Consider the following 8153-nt stretch of genomic DNA (forward strand, 5'->3'; position numbering starts at 1 on the left):
AAGGAAGGAAGGAAGGAAGGAAGGAAGGAAGGAAGGAAGGAAGGAAGAAAGGAAGGAAAAGGGAGTGAGGGAGGGAGGGAGGGGAGAAGGGAGGAAGGAAGGAAGGAAGGAAGGGAGGAGGAAGGGAGGAAAGAAGGAAAGAAGGAAGGAAGGAAGGAAGGAAGGAAGGAAGGAAGGAAGGAAGGAAGGAAGGAAGGCCACCTCTCCCTCCAAGCCTTCTCCCTACAAGCAGCAGAAACCCTGGTCCAATCTCGTTGAGACCAGAGGGACTTTGGTCATCTCACTTAAAAGGAAGTCCAGGAGGTGGGGCAGGCCCCCCAAGGTCACAGATACAGACTCCATCATGCCACCAGTCTTTCCTCCATTCTGAGTGAACTTTCCGTAGAGTATACAACAGGGGTCCGGCTTCACTGTTTGGCAGGTGGCTGTCCTGTTCTTGTGCCAACACCATACAACGCCATGTTGATGGCGGCAGCTTTGTAATGTAGTTTGAAATCAGGATATTGATGCCTTCAGCTTTGCTTTTCTTTCTGAAGAATGCTTTGATGTTTCAAGGTCTTTTGTGCCCCAAACAAATTTTAAGATTTTGTTTTGTTTTGTTCTAGTTTTGTGGAAAATGCTATTGGAATTTGGATAGGGGTCCCATTGAATCTGTTGTATGTCAACAATATTAATTTTTCCGGTCCATGAGCATGGACCATCTTTCCATTGATTTGTCTTCTTCCATATCTTTCATCCGGGTCTTACAGTTTTCAGGTACAGGCCTTCCACCTCTGTGGTTACATTTATTTCTAGGCATTTTATTCTTGGTACAATTGTAAATGGATTGTTCCTTTATTTCTCTGGCTAATAGTTTGTTATGAGTATATAGAAACAACAGATGTTTTTGCATATTGATTTTGTATCTTATAACTTTACTGAATTCGTGTGTTAGTTCCAACAGGTTTTTTTTTGATGGAGTCTTTAGGGTTTTTCTATATATAATATCATGTCATAGTGCAATTTACTTCTTCCTGTTCAGTTTGGGTGCCTTTTATTTCTTTTTTCTTCCCTACTTGCTCTGGTTAGAGCTCCCAATACTGTGTTGAATAAAAGTGTGAAGAGTGAACATTCTTGTCTTGTTCTTGATCTTAGAGGAAAAGCTCTTTGTTTCTCACCATTGAGTACGATGTTATCTGTGGGTTTATCGTAGATGGCCATTATTATGTAGCAATATGGTCACTCTATACCCACTTTGTTGGGAGTTTTTAATCATAGATGGGTGTTAAATTTTGCCAAATGCCTTTTCTGCATTTATGGATGTCGTCATATGGTTATAATCCCTCATTTGGTTAATGTGTATCATGTTGATTGATTTGCGGAAGTCGAACCATCGTCGCCCCCCCCCCCGCCCAAATAAATCCCATTTGATCATGATCAATGATATTTTAAATGTATTGCTGAATTTGGTTTGCTAATATTTTGTTGCGGATTTTCGCATTTATATTCATCAGGGATACTGACCTGTCATTTCATTTTCTTGTGCTGTCCTTGTTCAGTTTTGGTATCTTGAGAATCCTGGCCTCATAAAATGAGTTTGGAAGTGTTCCCTCCTCTTCTGTTTTTTTTTTGAAAGAATTTGAGAAGGATTGGTTTTAAGTCTTCTTTAAATGTTTGGTAGAATTCACCAGTGAAGCAGGCTGGTCCTGGACTTTAGCTGGGAGGTTTTGAATTACTCATTCAGTATCTTTTCTGGTAATCTGGTTTGTTCAGATTTTCTATTTCTTCATGATTCAGTCTTGGTAGGTTGTGTGTTTTTAGAAATGTATCCATTTCCTCTCAGTTGTCCAATATGTTGGTGTATAATTGTTCATACTAATCTCCCATGATCCTTTGCATTCCTCTTGTGTGAGGTGTAATGCTTCCCCTTTCTGTAGGGAGCGGCTCTAGGGTCAAGCCTTGGCTGACCTGTGGCAGGGCCAAGCCTCGAGCTGACCTGTGGCAGGGCCACAAACAGGTCCCAGCCTGGAGGGCAGAGCTCTCCTAGCACAATTAAGCCTGACCTTGTAGCCCTCCCTCATTCCTTCCTAAGTAGCTAATGGGCTATGGGAGGGGCAGCAAGTGTTGCCAAAGCAAGAACATCTGTATACCTGTTAATCCACCCTTGTTTTAATCAGACTGTAAAATAACGCATCGGCTTGCAGGCTGGGTCTGTTTTGTCCTCATCCAGGCCTGGGAGATCCACCGAGCCCCCACTGTATTCTCTTGTCTGCCTTTTCTTCAATCCTTCGCCGCCCCTCCTCAGGTTCACCTTTGGCAGTGCTGGCTCGGCACACCTTTCATTTCTGCTTTTATTTGAAGCCTCTGTTTTTTTTTTTTACTCTAGCTAAACTTTGGCCAATTTTGTTTATCTTTTCAAAGGACCAGCTCTTAGTTTCATTGATCTTTTCTATTTCTTTCTAGTCTCTATTTATTTCTGCTCTAACCTTTGTTATTCCCTTCCTTCTACTAACTTTGGGTTTCATTTATTCCTTTTCTAGTTCCTTGACATGTAAAGTTATGTTGCTTATTTGAGATTTTTCTTGTTTTTTCATGTAGTGGTGGCTGTTAACTTCCCTTTTAGGGCTGCTTTTGCTGCATCTGTAAGTTTTGGTATGTGTATGTCCATTTTCATCATTCTCAAGGTATTTTTTTAATTTCTCTTTTGGTTTCTGCTTTGTCCCACGGGTTGTTCAATAGCATGCTGTTTAATCTGCACTTTTTGTTTATTTCCCAGTTTTCTTCTTGTGATTGATTTCCAGTTTCATATCATTGTGGTCAGAAAAGATGCTTGATAGGATATCAAATCTTCTTAAATTAAGACCTGTTTTCTGGCCTAACATGTGATCCGTTCTGGAGAATGTCCCATGTGTACTTGATCAAGGGCTGTGTCCAGGGCCCCAGACAAGAGCCAGGCACAGGTGTGTGTGCAAGTTCCCCTCGGGAGATCCTGGTGCTTGGGGCCTGGCAGAGGGAGGGTGTGAAGATAGCACCCGCCTTCGAGGCCCTTAGACTCGTTCAGTTAGAAGCCTGCCCCGGCCATGGCTCTGCAGAGAAGCTAATAAACAGGCCTTTTTTATAGAAGGACTGGGCTCCTCACTCTTGCCTCTGGCTGTGCGCTGGGGGTAAGCGGCCCATTTGAGAACTTCCTCCCTGGCTTCCTGGTCTGTGGGACCTTGGAGCATTAGCCCCGTGGCCACCAGAGCCAGGTGATCTCGAGGCGGGCACTGGGCTGCGGCTAAGAGGAAGGATGAGTATGGGAGATAGCGGCGACCTGGGGTCACCCGGAGGGCGAGTGCAAAGGTGATGCCGCCAGCCAGGAAGCAGAGGGAATGCAAGGACGGTGTCCATCGTCTCCACCCGGAGAGCACCCAGCAGCCCAGGTGCGTGCTGTTAGGTGCCTGCCCCACAGGCCGATGCCCTAAGCCAGTGGTCGGCAAACTCATTTGTCCACAGAGCCAAATACCAACAGTACAACAATCGAAATTTCTTTGGAGAGCCGAAAACCGACTTCTGCGCATGGGCCACGCAGTTTCAATCGCACTGTACGTGTGCGCCCGCTCGTGGTATTTTGTGGAAGAGCCACACTCAAGGGGCCAAAGAGCCGCATGTGGCTCGCGAGCCGCGGTTTGCCGACCACTGGGCTAAGATAGCAAATAGGCCTGTGTCACTTCGGCTGCTCGTCTGAGCTCAGGGCCCAGGGGAGCAGGTGCTCAGTTGGCTCTAGTCCCGTGGGCCCAAACCCCGTTGGTTTTCAAAGTTAGAGGTTTTGGGGGCTCATCTCTCTGGAGCAGGTCTAAAGTTGGGGTGCCGATGTGGGGCTCACACCCTTCGCTTCTTAGGGAGCTCAGAGATGTGGGTCGCCACGCCTGGTGGGTTTATGACAGGATTGCGTCTTAGCCTTTCCTACCCGCTTTGAAGTAGGTTCCCCCTCTCCAACCCCCCATTTGCCAGGTGTACAGGAGTTGCTCAGCTAGCGCTTAGGTTTCTTCCAGAGGAAACTGTTCCATATGTAGCTGTAGATTCGGGGTCTGTGGGAGGAAGCTGTGAGTTCAGATCCTCCCACGTCACCATCTTTAACTGGAATGGCCACCCTTCTCTTTAAATTGGAAGCAGTGGCCGCTGACTGCTGGCTTCTCCTTTTAAAGTAGTGAGCTGAACGCCAGGGATAAAGTGGAAAAGGACAGACAGACGGCCGGACCTCATGGAGCTTAGGTTAGCAGGGCAAGTGGGCATTCCATTAACCGCATCACTGAGTAATAAATAGAATTGTGAGCTCTGTGAGGAAGGAGAGCACAAATCAGCTAATAGTCCCGACAAAGCGGTAGCTGGGGAGGGTTTCCTGTGAGGCCATCTGGGCCCAGCACAGGGATGCAAAGGCTCTGGAACCCAGGCAGGCCCAGGGATCAGGTCCCTGGTGGTGTCTGTCTCTTTGTAGATCTCCTCATCTTTACCTTCAACCATCACCTGCCATCCTAATGCCATGAATGACCCCTTCTCAATACACGCTCATTTCCAACTTCAAAGTCGAGAGAGAGAGAGAGAGAGAGAGAGAGAGAGAGAGAGAGAGAGAGAGAGAGAGGCTCTAACTTATAGACTGTTAGCAGCCTGGGCATAGATTTCCTTGATTTAAAAAGCAGACACAGGTGGGGGCAAAATGTTAACATATGGCTGCTTGGGCAACAGCAAAGTCTGGCAATAGATAAGCTGTCATTGATTCAGAAGCACTGACTGTGCCAGCTGTGGGGGAGGGGATGGCCTGGTCTCTGTGCTTAGGAATCCAGGGGACACACCGATCAAGAGGCCTCAGGGCCACCGTCAGGCGTGCGAAAGCCGAACACCTCGAGGTTCGGTTCTGAGGATGGGCCCGTCACTGGAGCCAGTTTACAGTTGATCCGATGGCCTCAGCCCATCAGGCGGAGCCCAGACACGCCCCAGGGCCGGCCTGCACGGTGTCCGGAAGGGCCCGGGGGTCAGCTGGGAGAATGCAGTTGGCACACAGTGGTGGGCAGGAAGGGTGATGCCCAGGGGGAGCGTGTCCAGCACAGGAGGGCTCCCAGCTGTGTGAATGCTGAGCAGATGGGCTGGGTCTGGGGTGAAGGCTTGGAGGGTGAAGAGGTGGCCACGTGCAGCTTGGAAGATGGGGGTGGGGAGCAGCGGTGCCCAGATCTGCACGCCTCAGTCACCTGGAAGGCTTACCAGCAGGTTGCGGGGTCCCACCCATTTCTGATTGGTCTGAGTTAGAATGTGCCTTTCTAACAGGCTCCCGGGCGACGCTGGTCTTGAGCAAGTGCTGTGAGAACCACTGGATTAGAGAGGGCAGGAAGGACGCCGTCCAGTCGGCCACGTCCAGATGTGCAGGGCAGCGGTGGCCAAACGGGATTCACTGAGCACCGGCCACTGTTCACCCCTTCACATGTGATCTCACCCAGTCCTTTAACCACTCTGACCGTCACCCTGATTCCAGAGGAAACGAAGCAGGGGCTCCACTCTGTGTCCACGGTCAGTGGCAGGCCAGGGCATGTGTGTGTGTAGGATGTTAGGCACAGGCCGTGTGCTCAGCTACCACATTGGGATCCCCAGTGACCGACCCGACGGGCCCCAGCCAGGCAGGGGCAAGAGAAGCCAGCCTCACATGCCCTCCAGGTTTCTGACCTGCAACGGACGTCATTGCCTGGAGCAGGGGTGGGGACACCCAGTCCTCGGGCCGTAGACGGCCCACAGAAGCATTTGGTCTGGCCCTGCCAAGGCCTTTGGCTGAGGGTGTTAAATGTTTGACCACCCATAGCAGGCTGATTTGTAAGCTGATCATTTCGAATGGCCCGCGCACGATGTTATCAGTACCCAAATGGCCCTTGGCAGAAAAAGGGTTCCCCACCCCTGGTCTAGAGCAAGTTCATTCTGAGGGACCTCAAGCTCAGGTCTGTCATCGGGCTGAGACTCGGGGTGCTGTGCTCTTTCTGTACAATCACTGGTGCCCAGCAGACACTGGACGTACGGGCCTGGGGCTCAGATGACCGGGTTGGAGGTGGAAACGCGCTGGAAGCGCCAGGGAGACGAGGAAGCGGGCAGGGGAGGGGGTGGGGCCTCCCTGAGGGACCTAGCGGCTCAGCTGGGGAGCAGGAGGAGGGGAAGGCGGAGGAGGCACACAGGCCCCGCGAGGGCTGGCAGTGCCACTGGGGTTAACCGGCAGGTCAGCGTGTCCTCGCCCAGGACGCTTTGGAGGCCGGGTGTACATGGAGGAGGCGAGCAAGCAGGGGGCGGCCATGGTAGCCGTTCTCAGGAGCTTGTCCATGAGAGCAAGAGCTGGACAGAGGCCAGGGGCCAGTCGCGACCTTGAAAAGCAGTGTCGTGAGCTCAGCGGTGGAGGTGGGCAGAGGGGCATGTGGCCAGTGTCAGGAGGGCACTGGAGGGCAGTCAGCGGCTTCAGTAGCACCTCTGCAGGGTGGACAGTGGCCTGGCCAGTCCTCGGGAGCTGGTCCTGATGGTGCGGGAGTGACTTTGCTGCTACAGATGGGGCCAAAGGAGAGGGTGTGGACGTGTGGAAACGAGCCGCGGGCTCACCCTCACTGCCTTTAGAAAGCTTGGAAGATGGGCCCATGGGGGGCCTGGTTTTGATGCCAGTTTTACCCAAGGCTTGTCTGCTTTCTCTGGATGGAATGTTTGACTAGAGAGCGTTTGTTCAAGAGACTGTCAAACAGAAAAAGGCAGGAAGTTCTTATGGGAGTTCCAAGCCTTCCTCTGTCCTCCCTCTGGGTGTTCCTGGGAATTTGGGGCTGCTGAGGGGTGTCTGGGGGGCCCTCTGGGCCATCTCCAGAGCCCATGGTCTCAGGCCGCTTTACACTCTAAGTGAGGAAGCACCCGGGACCTTCGTCACAGTAGCACGTGGCCATCAGACCACAGTTCACCGGTCAACCCACAGGGGTGCCAGAAAGCAGGCGTGGGCTTGGTGGTGAGGGGACACGCGCAGCAAGCCTGACGAGGCCCCGCAGTCTGAGCGCAGGGGGTGGCCTCACCCCGTCATCCGTGAGCCCGTGAACTGCATGACGTCCCAGGGAGGACCCAGGACGCCTCGTCCCCCCGCCTCTGACCCTGAGGTCTCAGTGGGTGCCTCAGCCTCATCCTACTCCTCACGTTGGGCTGAACCAAGTGGCTGCTTTTAAGGAGGATTTGCCTCCGCGTGTAGAGATCATCCTAGAATCAGGTGCCCAAGAAAAGAGGGAGAGTTAGTGGGTTAGGCTAGGTCAGTGGTCGGCAAACTCATTAGTCACCAGAGCCAACTATCAACAGGACAAGGATTGAAATTTCTTTTGAGAGCCCAATTTTTTAAACTTCAACTTCTTCTAACGCCACTTCTTCAAAACAGACTCGCCCAGGCCGTGGTATTTTGTGGAAGAGCCACACTCAAGGGGCCAAAGAGCCGCATGTGGCTCGCGATCCACAGTTTGCCAACCACAGGGCTAGGAAGTCATGGACTCGCGGGACAGGCTGGGGGACGGTGGCCTGCTAGCATGTGGGAGCTACCGTGCTCCTCCCCTCTGCTCAGCCAGGAAGTGACCAGAACTCAAGATCTTCCAGGTGATCCCTCAAGAGCCATGAGCAGGAATTAAAGCTTTTCCGAGAGAAAAAAATACCTGAACCACCTCGGATCACCTGGCAGACAGATCAGGACCGTGGCTTGGTGCGAGGGAAGGACGTGGACCTGCTAGAAGCCAGGGCAGGCGGAGGCGTGGGCCCACAAGCACCCAGGACGAGTGCCAAGTGGTGGGGCAGAGGGGCCGTTGCACGCGCTCTGTGAAAGCAGGTGTTCTCCACTAGATCCTGCAGTCAGCAGCCCTCTCTCACCTTTAAGCGCCTTCTGAGCTGCAGGAGGGATGCTCCATTAGGTGGGAGCAGCTGCGTGGAGGGGGCGGGCTGTGATGAGCACGGGGGCCTGGAGACGGAGGTTTCTGCTCCTCGGACTAACGTTGGTCCAGACGCGTGTGGGGACCTCAGTGAGACGGCCTCCTCTGCTGTGGATCACACTGAGCACCTGGAAATCCTTCCTGGGACGTGCATGGCTGTGAGGGCAACGGGGGGAGTTCCAGCCGAACCAGAGGGAGCCCACGGCAAGGAGTGGGGGCGCTCAGGTACTC

The sequence above is a fragment of the Plecotus auritus genome, assembly GCF_963455305.1.
Source record: "Plecotus auritus genome assembly, chromosome: 12".
Classification (NCBI taxonomy): Eukaryota; Metazoa; Chordata; class Mammalia; order Chiroptera; family Vespertilionidae; genus Plecotus; species Plecotus auritus.